The sequence below is a fragment of the Cryptotermes secundus genome, unplaced genomic scaffold, assembly GCF_002891405.2.
Source record: "Cryptotermes secundus unplaced genomic scaffold, Csec_1.0 scaffold1054, whole genome shotgun sequence".
NCBI classification, from domain to species: domain Eukaryota; kingdom Metazoa; phylum Arthropoda; class Insecta; order Blattodea; family Kalotermitidae; genus Cryptotermes; species Cryptotermes secundus.
In genome coordinates this window covers 1,155,861-1,180,681 of record NW_019719379.1, presented here as the reverse complement: position 1 = coordinate 1,180,681, position 24,821 = coordinate 1,155,861, and the positions used below count along the sequence as shown (strand labels likewise).

The 24,821-nt window shown below is 40.2% G+C and overlaps 1 protein-coding gene across 1 annotated transcript in view; it reads left to right on the top strand.

The window, feature by feature from the left end:
- The first annotated feature begins 827 nt into the window (after nucleotides 1-827).
- The window catches only part of LOC111866167 (protein tipE), a 122,455-nt gene continuing 98,461 nt past the window's right edge, over nucleotides 828-24,821 (top strand). The window contains exon 1 of the transcript XR_004513183.1: nucleotides 828-1,061. The gene's annotated coding sequence lies outside the window, so the exon portion shown is untranslated. The remainder of the gene's footprint in view (nucleotides 1,062-24,821) is intronic.

Below are 24,821 nucleotides of genomic sequence, written 5' to 3'. Positions count from 1 at the left end.
GAAGGCAGGTTGTGTGCCATTGCTTGAGGAAGCTCCATAAGATTTTTTTGTTTCGTTATTTCTTTGTAGCACGTAAACTTAGGCATTCTATTCAGAATTTGTGAATTTCTTCTTGCGGTTTCTCGTGTTTCAATCCGGTACAAAGGGTTGTATTTTAATGGAGCATCAAATATCCTTATCTTCTATATAGGAATATTACAATTCTTAGCAGAAACCTCCATCTTAGGAAAAACAAATCTACAACCTCCAACGCTCGACTGCGAATCATAACAAGTTCAGGCACCTTTCTTTCTTAAAGCTACAGCAACTATTTATGTTTTCATTTTACACTATTTCATGCTCCTTAAAATTATTTATCACGACACCAATGAGGCAGTGACTCATCATTGAAGAAGCGCTGCTCTGTAAAAATTAACTATCCGTCCATGTCATAACATGGTTTTCATGTAACGAATTCTGAGTTCCTAGTGTATAACCATTTTGGGATGTAATTATATCATGGTGGCATTATTTCACTTTGACACTTTGAAGCATTTCATTAATATAAATAATATTTAAGAATTAAGTTCCTATCTCACAGAAGACGCGGTGCCTCTCCATTATACAAAGACCAACCGACTGATGCTGTGTATAGAAATAAACTCGTTCATTCTATGAAACATACGAAACGTGTAAATGTACCATGTGTACGAAATATGGGATTTTTAAACAAGCGCGCGATACTATGACTGCAGTAGTATACTGATATGAGTGTCTTTGATTAGCGAAGTAATGTCTCGTTTGATTAGAGCAGTGAGTGGAACGTAAGTTGGCAGTATAAATGCAATTGAGCCTGTGATTCGTGTGAGGTGAAAATCATGCAGTTATAAATAAAGTGGGCTAAAGGCTAGTGCTTGGTTTGACATATGTGTTTATTATCGAAGGGCAATAGCTGATGTGTTGTGTGTATTTAATGTCCTCAACTGATAGTGGTCTACATTCAGAAAGTATCAGATTCAACAGGTATTCACCAGCAGTCGGTGGACAGCGGAATATACAAGATGTTTCCAGCCGTTGTTAAGGTAAATATTTCTTACGGAATTTAGTTTGTGGTGCTTATATATCATTATGACGCACTAAATTTTCAGATATCCTGAACAGTTTGATAAAGAATTTGTCTTGTTGCAAATATTAACTAAACTCATATTCGTAGTTATCCAAACCAGCAGCATGAAGCTGTTTTATGTTCTTTCTTCCATAGGCCTCTGTTTCTCGTTTTTTTTTCTGCAAAAGGCCAACATCATATTAAACGGTAAATCAACAGACTTTAATTTTGCAGTCAAACCTGTCGTTTTGCATCTAGAGGTTCGAAATATTTTCTTCCGCGAAGATTTAACCGTGTTCAATTTGGCAGTACTGTAACTCCTTCCGATAGCATGTGCTCGTGCTGATAGTTCCTAACTTCAACGCTAGGGGTGCTCGTATGTAGCGAGAGACGATCCGTGATTGCTGCTAAGTACGACAGTGATTGATAGTACAAATATTTCTAAACACATTTGATAAGTATAACTTTTTTATAATTATTTGTCTTCTGAAATTAGGATCAGTAAATGAAACTGATTACTTCATTTGTGAACGAAAACATCCACTTTCTTCATTGTCCATCAGTTTCCTCTTCTTCGAACGCTCATCTGACGCTAAACTGACTTTGGCTCGAACCCATGCTGGATACAGCAAAATCAACAATAATCTGGGGGTCATCTCTCGAAGAGAAACGTCTTTTGTCCTGACCATTTGTTCCATGACGCAGGTTGGGACGGACTGCTGGGGCGGGGGTGCAGAGAGGAGTTCGTACATTCAGCTGTTGTATATGTGTGATGATTATATTTTATGTCCAACACGTCATATTAACATTGAATTAACGAACGATACCATCTGCGGGGTTGTAAGACCGTATAGTTCGGTATACGTTCAGTGACGTACTTAAGGAACGTACTGCCTACATCTTAAGGGTCCAAGAGGAGGCCAAGCAAGAAACCAGCAAGATGCAGACGGCAACCAGATCAAAGACAGTTCATCGTTACGGAAGAATTTCTTTGCCCGTGTACGTGTATGTGTCCTGCAAAAATGTTTACGAGCTTGGCATCACTTAATATGAGCTCTAACATGGTAACAACTTCATTCTGTTTCCTACGCTCCCTGCCTGTTTGGAAACTCATGACTGACGTAAATGAACGAAAATATGGAACACGGATGCAACTCCCGTCACGGATGACGACAGTAGACTCTCCTTACGCAGCCACTTAAAATTCGCTTCACAGATGGCGCAGGTGCTTCAATCAAAGACATGTAAATTACGACTGCCTCACATAGGTGTCTCTGTATGTTTTGTTACAAATCTTAATCGCTTCAAGTTGTCGCAGGGGGTATAAGTATAAAATGCTATCGGTAATTGATATGAGAGAGTTTGTCCTACCTCAAAGCAAGGGGACATAACGACGCATGCGGTTGCTCTGCTTTTGTCCTCCTGTTTGAAACCCGTCTGGATTTAATTTAATGATATCTCCTTACTGATTTTAGGCTTTCACGGCGTTTAGCGGTTTAATGTTAATTCAGTTCTTGGCTTTTTGTTCCCTGTAGATGTGGGCACTGTTACAGAGGTTTCGAAGGTACGTGTTGCCTCCATCTTCAAGGTCGAAGTATGTCAGTTAACGTTAACACCCTGCAATAAAATCCTAACCCGTTTTGTCAGTTTCCATTAATAATTAATTGATAGCGATACAGGAAGTACGCAATCCTTGAAGGAATGGAAATTAACACTTGGGTGTTAGGGAATTTAGATAGGTGACTGCAAGATCCTCGAGAAAAGAATAATAATTATAGTAGTAGTAGTAGTAGGTGGTGGTGGTTTTTTTTTGTTTTTGTTGTAATTGTTTTCATTGTCGTTGCTGTGTTTGTTTTTGTTGTATCCACATTTTATCCTGCTTTGGAGTTATGTTTAACAAATTTTACGTAGGCCTACTTAATATATTTTCCCAAAATAAAATATTACTACTACTGCTACTACTACTACTACTACTACTACTAATAATAATAATAATAATAATAATGTCACGTGTTTTAGTGCCAATAGACGGGGTTTGGATTGGAGATTGGATTTATTGACCACTTTTACACACTACTCGTTACTACACTTAATTATAGCGACATTGTTGATCTCCATACTTTAAAAATGACTACAGCACACGCTGAGTCTTTTCAGTCTGATGTGTTCTCAATCGTTCCCTGGTAACGGCTTCTAACAGTGGAGATTCTTCGGCTTCCGCGCTCGCTTCATTATTGTCTGGCGAATATCCCACAACTCTGTACAACTAAACCCTAAATTAGTCCCATTGAATGGGACTGTAACAGCTGCGAACACTTGCTTGTTAAGAATCTGTTGCATAGCCGTGGATGTTATTTCGTTCTTTGTTTCGAGATCGTTACGCACTAACGGATCTGCACGCTACAATAATAATAATAATATTAAAAATAATAATGGAACGAAGGCGTACAAACAGACAGAGAGGTTCTGGCAAACAGGCCAGACATAATAATTAAAAACAAGCAAAAGAAGACTTGCATACTTATACATGTATCAGTACAATCAGACAGGAATGTTGTACAAAAAGAAGCAGAGAAGAAATTAAAATATAAAAATTTAAGCATCGAAATTCAGCGAACAACAACAACATGAAATGTTTTGTGATACCAGTAATTATTGGAGCCACGGGTACAGTCACGAGAGGGTTGAGAAAATATTTGGAACTAATTCCTGGTAAGCACTCCATAGATTCACTGCAAAAAACAGCTATCCTGGGAACATCACACATACTACGGAAAGTGCTACAGTGCGAAGCTTGAAGCCTGAGTGGTGAGGTGCATCACTGGTTCAAGAAAAGGAATACCAGGAAATAAACCTGTGACAAGAGATGATGATAATAATAATAATTCATTCCTTTATTTTACATGCTAACTCAGCAGTTGCAGAAACCAGTAGCGGAGTTAGCACAAATCAAGAAACAAAAATGGAACGAAACAATTCAGAACTGTAAGACAAATACACACATGCAAGAAGTTCTACAAGCATAATGTCGCAACGCCGAATGTAACAAAACGCTGTAACCACGCAGTAATCCAGTTCAGATCTACGTTGTTAGTGATCAGCTGAGTGCCTGTAACAAATTAAGCATGAGCATAGGATAATAACAGTTCACTGACATTTCTTTATTTAAGTGCTTGAGCTCCCTGGGGTCGACTCGGCCTCTAAACAGAAACGAGTACCAGGAATATTCTTGGGGGTAAAGGGCGGCCTGCGCGTAGGGCTGACAGTCTTACCGCCAGCTATGAGCCGATTGTCTAGAAAATATGGGAACCTCAACATCTCGCAACACTATGGGTCTCCACAGCCTATTACAGGGATAGCTTTACTTTTACTTTACTTTACAACAGCAAGTGGCCTATAACAGGCGACCACTGAAAGTGTACACAACAAAAGCTAGACTAAGGCTAGAACTAGAACTAGAAATAGACCAAAATTTAATCCTAGGCAATACAATAGTACAGGTAACACAATATTGCTGTAACTCAGTACGATTAAGCAAAGGAAAATACTCGTATATTCTCAAGTGAGACGTTACGTTTATTGAAACAATCCAGATATGCGCAGATATTTGCAGCTGTGACGCACCTTGTTGAAGGGCTAACTCTTGAGATATTACAGACCTTAAACGAGGAACAGTGTCCATGCCTAGTGGGTACGGGGAGACCAGCAGTATCCATAATAGAACAGCAGTAAATTTTGTTCTTGAAAACGTTAAAAGAAATAAAGCGTCAAGATCTTGATAATAGAATAATAATAATTTTTAACGTGTTTACGATTACCAGCAGCAAAAAATTATGATCACAAACGCAGGAGTCCTTGATGTAAATTCATCATCATTACTGGATTATAAACTTCAATCTAAATATGACATTAAGAGNCACGTACCGCTGGGGCGGTAGGGGTCAACATGTCACAATATATATAGGAATAGAAGTCAGTACAATAGAAAAATGGGGTTTATGAATTATGCATATAACTCCCTGTTACCTTTTATTCTATTTGAATACAAAGAAAACTGATTTATGATCTTCGTCAGCTGGATTATGGCAGTTGCATTGCTATACAGCACTTCTAGATAATTTGTATAATAATCTGTATTTGAAGCAATCGCTTTGTGAGAAGGGGTAAGAAATGTTTATTCTTATACATAAAATAAAGCTGGTTGTCGACGCTATATAGCACCGATACTGACAGCATCATTAAACAAATAGAAGAAAGTAGTTGACACATATCGAACCTTCCTCAAAGGCGGATGTACTTGAATTGCAGGCATACTTCTGTATATACGTGACTAAAATTAATGTTCATTAATTTCAGATATAACGTAGATTTGTTCTCTTAAAATTAATGGCTAATACAGATACACGATATTAGGCATATACAACATCTTTTGTTTTTGTATTTTGTTATATAGTATACCTTATGTGGAAAAAATATTTCAAATGAAAGTTATGCATCTGAGATCTGTATTTTACGTCTCGAACCATTATGCTGACAGATGAAGACCTTTTTCAAGGAAACAGGCTATTTTGATTTGATCCTCATGTAAAATAAGCTTCATATTAAATCTATATACGTCAAAATAAAATTCGCCGACGGACACGAGGAGAAAGCCCACGGTCATACGATGCTATTAGCCATTTTAGGAGCCTTCCTAATCCTGTAGAGGGCCAGTTAAAATCACTCCACTCATTTGTCTATCTGTCCGTCCGTCTGCAATCAAGAATCATCTCAATAACTGCTGAATGAAGAAAACTGTCTTCTGGGATTTGGCACCGTGTATATGTGGTGTTAACCGACGTTCCTCCAAAACGTCGGTTAACACCACATATACACGTTGCCAAATCCCAGAAGGCTGCTTTCTTCATAGTCACCACCGTGAAAGCCTCAAATCTTACAACTGCTGAATGGTTTTCATTAAATGTTATATATTCTTAACTAACATTCGTCGGCACTTTCAAGTTTCTGTTAAAATCGAACCTACATGCGTTGCTACCTGATTCTCGAACGTGACTCGTTAAATATTTATCGGATCAAAAACTGTTTCGATAAAGAAATAGAGATAAAATACAGCACATAATTTATTCCGCATACATTTTTTTGCGGTATTAAGGGTTTTCGAAATAATTAAACAAGAATTATACGCTATGCACATTATTCATAAATTGTTTATTAAGTAATAAGCCATGGTCTTCAGAAAAAACTAAAAGATTGCCCAAAAATGAACAATAGTTGTCGAACAAGCGAAGATTACATAAGTGTCTTATTCTCCACAGTATTTGAACGAAACTGCCAATTCAGCAGCTACTCAAGAATTTCCCACCATTCTATGGAACCCGAAGGATCATTACCATGTTCACAAGAGCCCTCCACTGGTCCCTATCCTGAGCCAGATCAATCCAATTCATACCGTCCCATCCTATCTCTCTAAGATCCAATTTAATATTTTCCACCCACCTACGCCTTGGTCTTCCCAGTGGTTTCTTTCCTTCTGGCTTTCCCACCAATATCCAATACACACTCCTCGTCTCCCCATTCGTGCTACATGCCCTGACCACCTCATCCTCCTTGACTTGTTCATTCTAATTATACTGGGAGAAGAGTACAAGTTATGAAGCTCCTCATTATGCAGTTTTCTTCAACCTCCTGTCAGTTCATCCCTCTTCGGTTCACATATTCTCCTCAGCACCCTGTTCTCAAACACCCTCAGTCTATGGTCTTCCCTTAATATCAGAGACCAAGTTTCACACCCATACACAACCACAGGCAAAATTATATTTTTGTATATTCTAATTTTTATGTTTTTGGACAGCAGACGAGAAGACAAAAGGTTCTGGACTGAATGGTAACAAGCATTACCCGAGTTCAGTCTCCTCTTAATTTCCTCCTGAATCGGATTTCGATATGTTATCGTTGTTCCCAAATATCTGAACTGTGCCACATTTTCAAAACATCCTATTTTTATTTATTCCTATTTTTATGTCACAATTTTGCTCTGCATTTTGGTGACGAGACAGCAACATATACGTGTACTTAGTTTTCTCTGTTTACTTAGTGTAAAGGTAAAAAAAGGTAAAGTAACTAATTAGGCATTACGCCATGAAGAAGTATTGGGGGGGGGGGGGTGGATGTATAGAGCCACATTTTCTTGACCTCGGCTCTAGTTGGAGATGAGTGATTAGCTTCACGCCCTGGTCGCTTTACCCCCTAGGAAAAAGCCCCCGGTACCCATTAGATAAGGGGTTGGGTGGACCGCAGTGCCAATCTGGACGATGTGGAGAAGTGAAAATTCTTGCCCCACCGGGTCTCGAGCTCCGACCCCTCCGTCCTCTGTTAGTGTAGAGATAAAAATTTTATTAAAATATATTTTTGCGTATGTGCGTTAGTACTGTTTTAACCTTAAATGAACAAACGTTTAAAATAATCTGAGTTATCATACTGAAGAGCCTACTTGGGCTGGAAGTAGCTGAAACTGAAGTTGTAAAGTGAAGATTCCACGTTTGAAGATGTTTACACTTGCGCCATGCTAACGAATTAGCACCAAACACAGTTGTATTCAACCTGCTGGCTGGACGCACTTCGGGCACCATGCCTGAGCCGCTGTTCGTCACTTCCCTAGAGACTACCCTATCTATATTCCTGTGCTTCGGGAAATCTGTCACTGTCAATGGCGGGGTGCCAGGAACGTTGTGTGATGATAAATTTTCATAGGCGGATGATTTATTTTTAAGAAAAAAAAGAAGACATAGTTCAGGGTATATTCTTCGCATCTCCCTCGTTTATAAATTGAGTAGAAAGTTACATTCCGTTTTGCGGTCATCCCCACACAATCTTCAAGCGATGATGACAGCACCGCGTCACTACCTTCCTGTATATCTCTCTTGAAAAATCTTTGGGCGTGGGGGATATCCCTTCTTCCCGATTATAATCCGTAACTAAATACTAGTCAGTGTATTCAGAGTATCAAGAGATCTGTCCGTGCTCGTTTAATGTTCCTGTATGTAATGTCGTGTTTAAGTATCATGTTGAATTGATATATTTATTTGTTTTCGTATATTTCCGTCGCAAATGCCACTTATTGTCCTGTCCTACTTGTCTACCACTACATATTTGGTCCGTACGTGGACACAGATTTGTTACTGGTGCTTTATTCCGGTGACCGAGTGCTGCAACCTGTGATCCCAGCTGGGCCCAGTAGGCTCTGGGCTCTTATGCGGAAGTATGCTGTTTTGTGATATGTTTCCTGTAAAGTTTATGAACGCTTAAATGTCGAAATATGTGTTCCTAGTGGAATTCTAACGAGAGAATTTCCACTTAATTACTTTTGGGAACACTTTTTAAACACGTTCGATTTTCCATGAAGAACGCAGCGATTTTAGTTATCATATTCAGATCAAGAAAACAGCAGTATCTTCGATTGCGCAAGGTACGTTTTTTCAGAATACTGTTGGCGAAAATGAACTTAAATGGAGGCTGCAGAAAGAACGTTCGTATACGGCTACAATAAGCACAGCGTAGCGTGTAGTCATTCCTAGGCAACGGCTTTGTAAACACGTTCCCGCAGCAACGGATACATATGCAACAATGGATGTACTGTTGGAAATGGTGTTTTCTACTCGGTCCATGCAAATGGGGTTATGAGGAGGACAACTGAAGCAGGAAGAGTCACACCCGTATGGAGGCGGGGTCGAATACCTCCACCGTGACCCTGCGAGTCGTAGGAGACGACGAAAAGGGAAGTCTCAAATCTGAGACAGTAAAATATGGTCGCGAGTCCCAAGGGACTCGGACCCGAGAAAGACTGCGCTGGCAAGAACCAGCAGCATATACAAAACAGACCCGTCCTCTCGTGAGAGAGGGCGCCCCAGAAGAACAAGACCGTAACTATCAAACAGTAAAAATATCTGGTCATGAGCCCCAGGACGGGGCTCGACACCAAGACTTACTGACTGACTGGCCGTCAGCCGTAATGTGACTTTGACTTTGAGGTATAGTCAGTTGGAAGGGAGCCATCTTTCAGATAGGACTTGAGCCGGAAGCAGAGGAATAGCCATTGTTGAAGCCGTTGCCAGGAGACGTCTAGTAACAGACGGAGAACGCTACTCTGTGTGCTCTAGTGATTTGTAAAGTGTGGAAATTAGTGATGGCGCTATAATTAAGCGTAATTAAAAGTTGTGTATTAAAGTGGTCAATAAATCCAATTTCGAATCTTAAACCCCTTCTGTAGTCACTCTATACACGTGACAATAGCCTGTCCTCCTGTTATATTGACTGCTCATCGAGTCCGGTTTTGCTTATGTTAGATCAAATATTTTCATATGCTCGGACATGAAGAGAAGTTGCTATTGAAAAATTGCCTAAGAACCTGTATAAAGAAAGCAGTCTTCTGGGATTTGGCACCGTGTATATGTGGTGTTAACCGACGTTTCGGAGGAACGTATCGCCTCCATCTTCAGGGTAGAAGAAAAATATAAGAAATATAAGAAAAGCAGACTGCTTTTACCGGTTCTCACGGTCTCATCGCTTGCGGATTTCTTATATTTTTCTTCTACCCTGAAGATGGAGGCGATACGTTCCTCCGAAACGTCGGTTAACACCACATATACACGGTGCCAAATCCCAGAAGACTGCTTTCTTCATAGTCACCGCCGTGAAAGCCTCAAATCTTACAACCTGTATAAAGTCACCATTGTTCCCGTAAATGCTGACTCATCTAACAGAATTTCGCTGATACTAATACAAATCTTGTATTGGTTTCTTTACTCCATGGAAGACGTAACCTTTAAATTATCGGAGTTACACCGAGTTGAGAGAGAAACATTTTAAATCAGTTTCAATTCTATTCGAAGTTACATACAAAAATACGAAATCAAAGAGAAAACCGACGACTTCTGTCATGACAAGTGGAACACAACATCGGCTCGGTGTTTCATCGAGGAAAATCTAGAACAGTTGCAAAGCTGAAAGACACAAAGAAAAGGGGCCCTTGGAGTTGAGGTGGTTGAGATGCATACATCACGCACAGCTGTACTCACAGTAACTGGGATGCACTGTCAGCAGATGCTAAAACTCTGGTGGTGAAAATATGAAAATATCTTAACATTTACAAAATTAGCGTTACACAGCTACGGCGCTTGTGCGTTGCAGAACTTCTCTGCACCATGGAAACACGCGTTTCTATCATTTCTGGCAATAGGAAAGTGTATCGAAACGCATGAGCCTTTGAAAGACTGACTCGTTAGTCAGTCAAAGTGCTTCACATTTATTCTGAAATTCTTTCAATATGAGAATAGCAAGTACGCGATAGCGTAGTTGGTTGAGGCACTATGCTACAAGCCTCAATATCGCGGGTTCGATTACTGATGAGGTCATTGAATTTTTAAATTGACCTAGTCCGTCCAGCCGCACTGTGTCCCTGGGGTTGACTCAGCGCCCAAAAGAAATGAGTACCAGGAATTCGCCTAGTGGTAAAGGCCGGCAGGCACGTAAGGCTGAAAACCTCACCGCCATCTGTGAGCCGATTATATAGAAAATACGGGAGCCTCGACGTCTCACAACCCTATGGGCCTCCAAGGCCTGTTACAGGGATAGCTTTACTATTTTATGAGAATAGCAAGTTCTGATAGTTATTTCTGCATAACTAGTTGAACAATTTTACGAGAGCAATAACAGTACTTCCACGTTTGAAGCAACAGACGAACCAACAAAACAGTAGGAGGAAATGAAAGTGGCTGAGAGGTGAGCTGTATTCTTTTTTCTTTATTTGTTCCCTTCCATTCCGCCTTTCTTCTTAAAGTATGTCACATTTTATTTCCAAAAGGTATCACCTATATATACATATTATGTAATTTTAATCAACATATTTGTTACCGAATTCCTGTCATGTGCAACAGGATGCCACGATACAACAGCGTTATTGAAATGTGAGTAGGGATAAAGTAAGTGAGAATTCGCTAAAGAAAAGAATGAAATACAGATCTATGTTTATTTCATAAACCATTACTGTGCTTCAATTTGGATTCTAATACATGTTTCATGGCCAGACTTCAAGTCTACTTCTTGTTGGCTGGTTTCGTGTTAGTAAACAGAAATATTATAATACCCCTCATAGCTTAAATTTATTTTATATGTAAATATGTCCATCTATTCAAGATTTGCCTACCATTTTGAGGGATGTGACGCCGTATAGTCTACTGTATGTTTACCTACGGTTGCAGAAACGCATTGCCTCCATCTTCAGTATTGAAGTGTACGTAGATCAAGCAAATAAGCGATAGTCAGTATCCAGTGATTCTTTTAGTAAGGTTCAAATTATCAGTTTTTATCATTCATACTGTACATATGTTTCCACTGTGAATGTGTGACCTATGTACATGTACAGGCTTTGGTGAATATTTGGGACTCCCTCACTGTATCCGTTTGTAATTTATAGTCCCACTTACCCAGGACATCACTTCTATAATGTCAATTATAAGAACATCGTTAAATAAACAGCTGAAGGTACTGAATTGTTATGAATTTCTGATGTGGAACATTTGATAATGAAAGAATAATAAATACGTGATGTTCAGAGCTCTAGAAGCGTTACCTGCTATGCTCCCATGTTATGTATTGCTCGTTAGTGATATTAGAATCCATTTCCTTCTGAGGTCGTAACAGAAACTTGCATAACAGGGCCTAGACTTGGCAGGACTGGCAGTAAGTGGTATTAAGAAACTTACAGAAGCGTATGCTTTGAAGAGGAATCTGATTTCTTATTTTTAGCTGGAAACAAAAACGTTAAAGACGAATCATCGTTTGCAACATTTTCTTTTCCCTGTAATGCAAAAAATGTGATTTCTCCATCATTTGCTTTTTACGCACTAAGTGCGCAAAATAAATACAGTGGGTAGATGCGTGAATGGAGTAGGAGGAAGAGGGGGAAGAAGAAGAGGAGGATGTGCAAACAAAAGATGGAAGTGAAGAAAAGGAGAAAGAGGAGATGAAGAAGGAGAAGAGGAATTAGGCATGAAGAAAGTTGCCTAACAAAATTGTAGGCCTATTTGATTAAGTTAGAATTTTCGTTATTTTATACGAATTTATGTTGAAAGAAAGAAATCAGAACTGAATTAATCTGGCCGAGAATAAGGAACGACTGCCTATTGAGAACATTAAAATTAATTTTCGGTTTTCATGAAAGGGGGGAATTTTTTGACAACTACGGGACTATTAGCATCTCAAGAGAAGGCTCGTGGTGCATGGAGTTAGTTACGTGTTTTAATATTGTACAGCCTTTTTCTTTTTATTGCTAGTGGGGTGGGACTAAGTCTCTTGCACTGCGGCCACTTCTGGCCTATTGTACCAGCCCCAGATGATAGGTGAGGGTGATTGTGGAGCAATTGGTGGAATGAAGATAGGGAGGGGAAACCGAAGTACTCGGAGAAAACGTGCCCCAGCGCCACTTTGTCCACCACAGATCCCACTTGACCAGAACCGGGATTGCCGCGGTGGGACTCCAGCGACTAACCGCTTGAGTTATGGAACGGCGTTGTACAGCTTCCTCTTTTATATGTTACAAAGAAATAAACATGCTATCTGATTTTGGTTCCCGTTCATTTAAAGATCTGGGTTATGAGCAGTCATGATGTTGGTTGATTTCGGGGGTTACTTCTAGATTCCGTCGAAGAGACGGAGTACGAGATTTGACGTGTGTAGGCCGTAAAGCAAGTTTGTTCCCATCGTGTTTCAACATTAACGGAATAGGTCAAATAACTGACACTTAAATACGAATTTAAAATTCTCAGTTTCAATCTAATCATTACTCATGTGCGAGTAAAATTGTTGCTGAAATTCGTGGTGGGCTGTTAGCCATGTTTTCTGCCTGGATGTCTCAGGAGTAGCGCCCTCCGGCCCAGTAACCTCCCCTCCTTCCCCTCATTTACCTTTGGCCCATAATCCCTCTTTATCACGTAATTTCACCTTCCTCCCATGTTGAGAAAGGTAGAACTCTTTCGGTATGAGTACAGATATGAGAGCAGTTTGTTGCTTACCATTGGTCAGTGAAGTGGTTCGCAAAGTTCTGTTTCGATCTGGCCTCTCCAAACTGTGTTTCGATTTATCGTTCCGGTCGTTGAGGGCAAGGGGCCTCCTTGTTGTAATGGTAATGCTACTTATTCGTTGGGGATGTTTCGGCGAGGCTTTTGTTTGGTACTAAATTAATATTTGTTTGGATTTGTTACTGCTCAATACGGTGTTACTGTTAATGATTATGTATCTGGACAACATTGCAGTCTGGGTTGTCTCACAAGCCAAGCCAAGCCAAGCCAAGCCAAGCAAAAACCCAGCAGAAGCAGGTGGCAAGCTGAGCCTGCAGCCTACTTCTGTTAGAAGTTTCCTTTGAGAACGCCTGGCCTTCTCCGAACTACATGGCATTACAACCCAGAAGACCTTACCGATCACACAAAATCTACCTTACATTTCGTTTTGTTGCCCCTGTTTATCCGCCTCGAAATTCATGGAAGGATCAATTCCTATTTGTGCCTTGAAGTATGAATAATCTCGGAACAGTCACTTCGTGCTGCCTCTTCGTGCTGTTGTATATTGACACTTTCGGTTATATATTTGATGTAAATACTTTTCAGGGTAGGAAACTCAGGACATTTCCCAGTCTTTTCAGGAATCACTCTTGCGGGGATCTTCCGATAACGAGGATACAACCACAGAGGGGACTGATGAATGCCAATTGAAAGTGTTATTTGCAGTTTTAAACCATTAGCTCGCACCTCACAGAAAACACCGATGATGACTATCACTCTCAGTACTACACCAAGCACAAGGCAAGAGAACAACTACAGTCACTGTCTGCTTGTAATAAAGCAATAGCAGAACTACTGAAGTTTTCCGGCTTTGAGGGGGCGCCGTGTACCTCCGCGCTTTTTCAGTGGCAAATTGGATTCATTTTGGGGGGCCTGGGGGGGGGGTAGTATTTCCGAAATGTCGGATAACCGCGGTGACTCCAACATAGAGGTGAAGTTACTGCCCGTAATATATGAACATATTATGGTAACCTTGGATATGAGGTTCTCACAACGGTGACTATGAAAAGTTCGGTCTGACGTTTCGGATGGTCACCGTCATCTTCAGTTTCCGTCTTCTGATTTCATTCTTGGCTTAGTCTTAGGCCATGAGGGAGGAGGCGACATGTTCTACCAAATGGTCAGTTGACTTTCACCGGACTACACGGCTTTATATCTCAGAGGATAGCTGTCATATACTTGATTCTGTTTTCGAAGGAATATCAGGTTCCCACAGAAATTTATGATTTTTTCAGAACCTTCTTCTTATGCCTAAAGTATGTGTATATATGCATGCATGCATGTGTCTGTCTCTCTGTTGACCGGAGCCTCGTCATGAACAAGAAGTACAATTATGTCACCTGCTCCAACATATTATTCATATGTGCAGCTTCAACGAAACAGTGAAGTTAATGAAGTTAATCCCATGAAATTGCTGCGTCTCCCTGAGTGATATAGATCGTTATATGTCTGTTGTTTCGCATTGCAATCACGATATTAAAAAAGTAAGACTTGTTTTCTGTTAGAAGTTGTTTGTTCAGATGCTTGTGAATTTCATTTCTGTGAATGGTGCAGTGTAACAAAGAAATATTTTCTGTGCGGAGTTTAAATTTTCTTTAGACCCTTTACTTCAATCCCCTATATATATAGTTTATTGTGTAAGGTCAAACTGATTCTAAATTACTGTAGAAGATGATGAAAAAATGCCCTTCCCTCGTTGGGAATATATAACACTTGTATTGATCGTAGTGACGCTTGAACCAATCAGCGGGAAGTCCTTGTTCCTTCTCCGTTCGTACAGACTGATTCATAATTGTATTCTCCATGAACTAACACGAGTAGTTCTTGAAAACACCAGAACTTATTTACATAATAATTAATCCATAATTTCATTCGCCTCAAGTTGTTGGTTAATGTATGTGATTATTTTCGTAGTGAAATCCATAATTGCATTCTGTACTTCTACAATACATAGTTACGTAATGGCAGGCATGATTACATTCTGTGTGTGTATGTAAGTTATTCTATAAAATATAAGTAGATTTATCTGTTTGCATAATAATCAACCCATGATACTGGAGTACGTAAGTTTGTTTCCGAATTATCAGTATATATATTTACTCTGTAATGACATCCATAATTACATTCTGTGGCTGAAGGAGAGCCATAATTTAATTCTATACGTGTATGTAAGTAATAAGTTTATGTGATGGATGGGCATAGATACATTCTTTGTTTATATACGTTTGCAAGAAAGACAACCATGATTACATTGCATGCATATATATATATATATATTGTGACGCTTTACCGCGACAACCGCTACAGTCGGAACGGACACTTCCACAACAACGAATACGTGGAAATTGTGGAGTTCCCGCAGCGACAAATCGTAGCAACGAATTGCCGATGAGGCGAAACACCTTACCGGTGTGATCTATAAGGAACCTTCCCGAAGCAACGGATTGCCGAACACGTGAGATCGAACCTTGGCGAGGGGTGTCCTCTATTGAGTCCGCGTGCGCCTTATATAAAGGGCCTGGCCTCGAACGGAAGTTGAGTGTTTGAGTATTGAGAACGAGACAATCTTGGGATAGCCGCTGCCAGAGACAGTTGAGAGCCAACCACAGCCAAGAATAGTTGAGACGTCGCATTGGAGTACTGAGCCAGAAGTCAAGTGATAATAATTGTACGGTGTGTAAGTGTGAGTGTCCAATAATGATCCTCTAAATCCGAGAACCACGTAAAGTTATTTGTCGCGTGACATAACCAACACGTGACAATATATATATGTAAATTTACATGGAAGACATCGATAATTACGTTCTTTTGTTGTGTATTACATGTACATACAGAGGGGTTCAAAAATGATTACATGCCCTAATAGAATTTATCTACGAACACAACAAGAAAGTTCAAACGAAATGTAATGTACTGTGTGTAGTGTTATATTCTCTCAAAAGATGGTGCTAGTCGCAGGAATTCAAGGGCCACGTTATCGAATGGCAGGATGAACAAGGAAAATGGCGGCTCAATGGTGTGTAAAAATTTTTTGGGTCCCTGTGTGTGTGTGTGTGTGTGCACGCGTGTGTGAATGTGTGCGCATGCTCGTGTATGCGTGTAATCCCATAGGAAATCATAACTACATTCTATGCGTACACGTAAGTTCTTAAAAATAACAGTACTGTACATATTTATGTGATAAATTATTCATAATTATGTCCTCATTACGCCTACACAATTTGTTCTTAAACACATCAATATTGCCACGTGGTATGTATGACTCTAGAAGGGGTTTGGATTGGTGAATGGATTTATTGACCACTTAATACCACAACTCGGAACTACAAACAATTACAGCACCACCGCTACTCTTCACAATTTACAAAGGCTTTGCCTTTTGTGTCTTCACTGGCCATTCCCTGCCAACGGTTTCTAACAGTGAAGCTCCTTCAGCTTCACCCAATAGGGCTATCTCTTCACAGCCTGCATTGCAGAACTCAAATCTCAACTGACTGATGTCCCAAACTGTCCTGGTTATAATATCTTGGCACGAACCACGTAGAGAACAACATGTTTTCATTGTTGTAGTTCAACTGTCGCAGACGCCTACCAACGGGAACGTATTTACCGAGCCGTTGCCCAGAAACGGCCGCAGCGTGGACCACATAGAGAATACAATTCTTCTATTGTTGCGGGCATTACCTAGCAACGGCCGCTGTGTAAAGAGTCACCGCTTAGCAACGGGTCTATGCTCCACAATATCTACCTATACCGTAATAAATCCATTTTACATTTACCATGCGGATATACAAGTTATTTTTGAAAATATCAACATACACTTAAATAACATCTTATCTCTAATTACATCACCATGTAATGCAATTTTCATATATGTGTACATGAGAACTGATTGTCCAGTGCCGGATTTATAGTTGTGGGGGCCCCGCGGCCATCAAAATGTGGAGGCTTTTATTAGTAACAATAAAATTAGGTTGTCATTTTTCTTTTGTTCTTATTTCTGATAAAATCTAAAAGTACGGACTGAGTTTCGTGATTTTAGAGAAGCAAATGCCTCAGTAAAATTTGCGGATTCAATTTCTGTTTTGTGAAAGTACCGGGGCGAGTCCCTCAAATCTTGCCTTGCAGTTGTCACAGTTTTGTTTGCAGTTTGAAAATGGTTGGACCGTAAGTTATTCTTTGCACTAGACGCTTCATCTTTGTTTTCATCCCAAAGCGAAACATTACAAAAAGCAAAGCCCCAAACCCCAGTAATCCCGAGGATTACAGACATTCTGTGCATATACTCTGTCGGAATAGAGATGCCATTGGGCATGTCTTCCTCAACTTTCATTTCTATAAGCCTCCTATCCAGTGGGAACCGGGGTTGTCTCTCTGTGGGTAAAGGGACAGGGGCGTGAAGCTGACCACTAATCTCTTCTAGTGCCGAAGTCAGCAATGGTGGAGATATAGTTCAACTCCCCCATACATCTTCATGGCGTGGTCATTAATTAATGAAACACAGGGATATCTTTACTTTCTTTACATTTTACTGATATTTATATTTCGATAGACAGTACTGCATAAAACCACGATCGTTCCCCTTGTACAGTTCGAATCGATAATATCTCTCTCTCAGATCACTTTCACCAACATCTTGATCTTAGGTTCTGCGCGATCGTATGATAAAAGAAGACAATTAAGACTGCAGTGCCTGAGAAACAAGAATAGATTTATGTAAGTTATGTATAGATGACACAAATCTGATTTACCCACCGTCAGCCCGTTGGGACTGAGAAGGTGTAGCTCAGCTTGTTAAGCCTTTCGGAGTCATGTTGTTGGAATATCGCCTAAAGCTCCAAAGAAATTGAGTGACTTCTGCGTGATTTCCCTCAGTTCTTCCATGTACACGCCAATAGTACCTTCAGATAGAGTCATAGTCCTGTTTGGAGATCGGTCGTTAATAATATCTTTTGGTTATCAACATATTTCATTGCTGTTGAACAACAAAACAAACAAACAAACAAACAAACTCCGTCGCCTGTAGTCTGCAAGCGAACTATACAGACCGAGCGACCGCCGCTATTGAGAGACCGTGAAACGTGTTGTATTGTGCAATGAACGCCAACTACATTTTATACGAATTTGAAATAGTGCGAGACAATAAACATTAATAAAGTCTCACTTTATGGGCAAAGTTTCAAATAATGCGAATCTACAAAATTTCGGCAAGAATCAAAACTATGAGAAAAATTGTCTTGAATTATGCTGAGTCTTCAGGAATGCATCCTCGCATAAAATGAGACCGCAATGTATTTTAAATTTCTTATATCTTGTTTAATTGAATGTTAGTGCTAAGCACACAGAAATAACGGCAAAATAAATTATTTATTTTATGCTGATACCAGCTCGCTACCAAAAATGACATTACGTTTGAAGACAGAAGATTTTGCCTTTATTGCAGAGCGTAATCCCCCATCCACATGAGACGTGCCTCTGTGAATTTTGACCTCTGCGAACTAATATATAGCATGTTAAGCATGCTGCATTTGTTTATGCCCTATTATAATAACACTGAAGTCGAATCCATTAAGGGTTGTCACGGGTATTGGTGAAGACAAAACTCCTGCCCTACTTTCGTAACAGTGGACTGATCAGAGCACACGACCGAGTGTGAAACACCGTGTGTCTGTTGGAACCTTTTGTTGCCACATAGCCTTGGTGTAAAGTCTGAAGGCTAGCTGGTGTTGATACGGAGTTAGGAGAAGGCCTCGCCTGTCTGGTAAAATAAATTACGTTAAACCGTTCAGTTGTTTTCGGGGCCTTGACTCAATAACCGAGTTTCCGAAAGTGTTGCAGATAGTTGATTTTTCTTCTCTGGAAAACCGGATGCAGTTTCTGTTTACATGAAAGTAACCAGTTGAGATGCATCCACGTGTATCTTATCATTAGTTTCTCGGGGACATTAATAAAATATTATGTTCATAAGAAAAGCACGGAATGTCGTTACGCTGATTGTGCGAGAAGTAACATGTTTGCCTGTTACAAGACAGCCCTTACCTACTGAATTCTGTCACTTGTATCAGAGGGGAGTTTTTTGTAAAGCCCATAACCTTACTGGACTCAGGTCGAATAACTAAATTCCTACCATTCACGCCTGCACCATTTAGGGTGCTGGTCCACTCCCACGTCGGGCAACGCCGTGTTTCATACTGAATTTTTGTTATGTTCAGCGTTAGGAATCTGTGTATAAGACAAAAGTTGCATTGAGGGTTCGTTAATGAACCCGTTGCACCCAGATTCTCTTCAACTCTTTCCACATTATAACCCAGTTATCTCGTTTAGAACACAGTGTCAATAATATGAACAGATGTTTTTCCTGCCATCTCTTCGGCGATTAAAGCTAAATAATTGAGTCATTTAACGATTGGAAATTATATTTAATTTGTCGTCGATACACGAATGCAAAAGAGGGCATAATTTGCTAAATAAAATTCAGCTTTGAAAAGGTTAAGTAATGCTATGCTATAAAGTTTAGGTATTCACGGAACTGGGTTCAGGACATGGTGTTCTAGGAAGCGACCCGGGGGTCGATATGTGGCGATAGAATTGTAGTATGCAGGACTGCAGGGGCCATTGTATGTGGACTGTACGTAGTAGCGCGCAGAGGGGCTTGGCTTCATTCCATTCACGGAGTCGCTGCAGATTGCGTCGCCAGGGGTAGGAGGAGAGGCGTTGGGCGAAATACTGAATGGAAGGCAGCGCACTGTGTACCCTCTAGGAATCGCATATATGTACAGTGCGAACAGCAGCCGTGCAGTACTGGCACGTCGCTTTCAATATACCTGTACCTCGTGTTCACCCAGAAACAAACAAACTCCGTCTCTATCTGTCTATCTGTCTATCTGTCTATCTATCTATCTATCTATTTATCTGTCTGTCTATCTATCTATCTATCTACCTATCTATCTACCTATCTACCTATCTATCTCTCTGTCTGTCTGTCTGTTTATCTATCTATCTATCTGCCTGTCCACCTACCTACCTATGTATGTCTCTTTTCCTCTCTTTTTATCCCTTCATTTCTTTCTTCTCTATTCTTGCTTTATTATCTTTTTAATGCTAGTGGGGTGGGACTAAGTCCCTTGTACTGCGGCCACTTCTGGCTTATTATACCAGCCCCAGGTGATAGGTGAGGGTGATTGTGGAGCAATTGGTGGAATGAAGATTGGCAGGGGAAACCGAAGTACTCGGAGAAAACCTGCCGCAGCGCCACTTTGTCCACCACAAATCCCACTTGACCAGACCCGGGATCTAACCCGGGCCGCCATGTTGGGAAGCCAGCGACTAACCGCTTGAGCTATGGCGCGGCCTATTCTTGCTTTAACAAAATAATAGCACAGTGTCTTAGTGTAGGTCACGACACTTTTATTTTCATAAATAAGAACCAATAAACAAACAAAAAAGGAACATACTGACTCGGCGACGGCTTAAATTCTTGATCGTATGAAACTTAAACTAACCTCAGTTGGAGCGGATGCCACTACCTGTCCGGAATTTTAAATGTACGTTCCCGTATATAAGAAGAATAGACGATGTAAAGTCGATCTGGCTTAACACTGGATTTCACGGTTGTATGAGATCTTCCGCTGCTTGTAACCTTCATTTCTGTCTCAGTTTCTGATTCTCTTAAGGCAGTGAGATGCTGCACTCAATTCGCACAGGAGACCTCAGCACTGCAAGTGACATCCGTGACCCATTTTCACATGACACCAGCCCGTATATTTTTTGTGCCCTCATTTCCAGTGTCAGGCATTAACATAAAACCCTCCCATGACGTATCTCTAAGGCTTCAGTGTTGGACTATGAAATGATACTAAACCCAGTGATCGTCAATTTGGTATTTAGTAGAGAGCTTCGTTAATGCAAAATATTTCTACGTAATTAAAGAGACAATTCAACATCAAAATAATTAGTACTTTCCGAAGGGTTTTAAAACAGATTAGACCCTGTTTCTGTTTGATGCATCATTTGTTGCAAAGTCGAACCTTTTTAAGAAAACGGTCTTCTGGGATATGATGATGGCACGAACCCTAGTTCTGAGAGCTCCTTATGTACTTCTAATACTCGATAACATCTTACTTTTCGTTCTTCCTTAAATTATGATAATTAAGTTTGTATGGCTCTTGAGAATATCCTAAGGTCTTCCAGCCCAATAGGCCATTGCAACCGTAAATCTAGCAGGCGGACTGCATTGTAAATAGTTTGTTCCAGTGATGAAATGAAGAGGCAAGTAAGATTTGTTACAGAAGATATGGAGGAGAAAGCAGTTGAGGGCATACACTAAGGAGAAGCATATAACAAGTTTCGTAATGTCCCAGGCGGTTTAGGAAGTGCTACAGGACATATGCAGCAGTCCTTAATTCCACTGCAGCGAAAACCGAGTCGCCACTAATTCAATTGCATGTGACTACTTATCTAATGCATAATATGTATATAAAGATGAGGCATGGTATTTGTTTCTGGTGCAAATTTCATTCTGTCGCCCCAAACGCTGTTTCGAGAAGGGACATTAATTCTGAGTGTACATGACATATCATATCCAAAATTGAAATTCACTCGTGTATGGAGGGCACGTCAGAGTCGTTGGCTCAACCTTTCCGCATATTCGGGCAGCATTTTCTTTTTACTAAGAGTTCTGTCTTCTGAGATATAAGGCCGGGTAGTCCGTTGGAAGTCAACCGTACTACTTGCTGCCTGCTTCGTTTTAGTTTCTTGTTTTGTTTGTTCCTCGACCCTGAGGATGGAGGCGACGCATTCCTCCGAAACATCGCTTGCCTTTCAACGGACTACATGGCGTTGTATCCCAGAACACAGCTCTTCACAACCACCGCTGAGAGAACACCAAAACCTGCATAGCCTTTTTTACTGCCACCCAGATTTTTGTTTACGAATTTTGTGAATACAGGATGGAGAAGGGGGTGCGGAGAATATAGAACGTGTCTGTATTTGCCTTTGTAATATGCATATCATATTCTAGTCATGGAGGAAGATGTTGTTCAGAGGTAACATGTTGCCAGAGTCGTTATACTGGGATATTAGTTAGCTGGTGGTTGTGTTTGGTTGTGTTGTGATAGGCCTGCTGCGAGATGGGAGGATTTGGACTGAATGTCAGATTAGTTCACTAAGACATTCGAACTCGTATTATAAAATAAGCGAACCGCCTCTGTGGTCTAGTGGTCAGCTTTCCTGGCTACAGATCCAGAGGTCCGAATCCGGTTCCTGGCAATACCAGATTTTTCCCGAGAAGTAGTTAGTCTGGAACGGGGTCCACTCAGCCTCGTGAGGATAATTGAGGAGCTATTTCAGGCAAATAGTGGCTCCGGTCTAAAAAACCGAAATTAACGGCCGTGGGGATTCGTGGCGTTGACAACGCGACACCCTCTATCTGCAACAGTTGGCACTAAACTTCGCCGACAAGCGGCGGTCGCTCGGTCGGTATAGTTCGCTTGAGGACTAAAATCACGAAGCAAAAGTTTATAAAATAAGCGAAAAACCATTGTCATTTTCGTGAAAATACTAGGTTACAAGAATTAATGTTTATTATACACAGTTATGTATTAAAAGTCTGTATAAATATTATTTTAAAAGTTTATGACGATGGTAAATTAATATAAATATTATTTTTGGACATTATCCGTCATCCTGTCTTTATCTTAAAAAAATCGTGTTTATTTTTCAAAAAGCAACGTTTCGGAGACTGGATTCTGTATCCGTCTTCAGGTAAAACTTGCTGAGTTGGGCCCAATCGATAGAGCTAGTGCCTATCTCCGGACATTTTTTCTTTTTGCTGGCTCTTAAAGTTATCTTAGTAGAGCAATGACTTTGATATGGAGCTTTCAATATGAGGCCTTTGCGAACAATATTATGAGTCTTGCATTTCGTAAGAAAGGTGAGATCTTGTGTCATTCAAATTTTCCAAAATTAGTACAAATTATATGTTTTTGACATTATCCATTGTCTTAGCTTTATCTAAAAACAACGTCCTGTTTATTTTTCAAAACACAACTTCTCGGAGACTGGATATATTTGTACTGTATAAATATTGGTTTATATTTTCTGCTGGAATCTGTACACACTTGGAAGCATTTCAAGGAAGTTGAGCTCATAGGATTTTTTTTCATAATTTTTTGGGGTAGCATAATTGATGCTTAGCCTTGGCCTGTCATTAGTGTTATAATGGCTTTTCCCAACTGTATCGGTTACATACCGTTTAATGATAATATGATTTTCCACACCAAATTTGAAATAGTTTGGAATGAATTCGATGATTGTTTTAAAATATGATGACATGTTTCGCCTGAAAGACTGAGAAAACCCACATGAAATCTTAGGCTATTTCGTCTCCGAACCGATATTTTAAGCCACCCATACCATATACGATGTTGGGATGCCGAAATTACACCAAAACGCCTCATTCGTTCGAATGTATACAGAACAGTAGGATTGTTGTGACTGAAATAAATAATAAATTATGTAAGATTTGAGGTTTTCACGGCGGTGACTATGAAGAAAGCAGTCTTCTGGGATGTGACACCGTGTAGATGTGGTGTTAACCGACGTTTATGTTAACGAAGCAGACTGCTTGTACCGGTTCTCACGGTCTCTTCGCTTGCGGATTTTCTTATTTTTCCTTCTACCCTGAAGATGGAGGCGATACGTTCCTCCGAAGCGTCGGTTAACACCACATCTACACGGTGCCACATCCCAGAAAACTGCTTTCTTCAAATAATAAATTATTCACATACAGTCTTACGCTACAGTACAGTGTTTCTAAGGTGAATAAGTTTGAGTTTAGAAAGTTTTAACCATTCTCTTCTTACAAGTGAATGCAGGGTGCTTGACAAGAGAAGCATAGGCAATCCAATATACAGGGAAACTGTGTCAATTAGAACACATGCCCGCCTAGGGAGAGCTACGCAGAAAGGGCACACAGCATGGACGCCGCAATATGAAAGTAGCGTGAGTGAAGTCTGGGCATACGTTCTCAAACGACGACGACTTGCATTTATAGAATTAATATATTAACATACGACCAGATAGAGTTCGGTAGTTTCAATCGATTAACAGTTGCCTGAGGATGGCCTTAAGGCGCATCCACATTACTCGTGCTCATGTGACTCGCTATGCTCGCGAGTCATGTGGACGATATGACAAGTCACGAGACAAGCAGATTTTTCATTTTTAATTTAAAAACTATAGCCAGTGAATTAAAATACGACTACAGCCTATACACAGTAGGAGTAAATATACGGATCCTCACGCGCAATATAAATTTAGCATTGCATTTATTGCAGACTTATGGAAAGCTCACCGAAACTCGTGTCTTTATCCTTCGCCTTCTGTTCTACAACTTCCATAAATTTGTATCTTTCCCGGTTTTCTCCGTTACATGAGTGCATTCATTTACAGCCTTATCACTCAGATTACATAGTTACGAACATAAAGCCGCCACTTGTGCCAGTACGTGAGAACTGCGAGCGAAAGCGTAAGGAGGGCAAAGCCTGTAGGCTCCACTATTCAGATAATACACATAATAATAATAATAATAATAATAATAATAATAATTCAATTCAATTCAATTC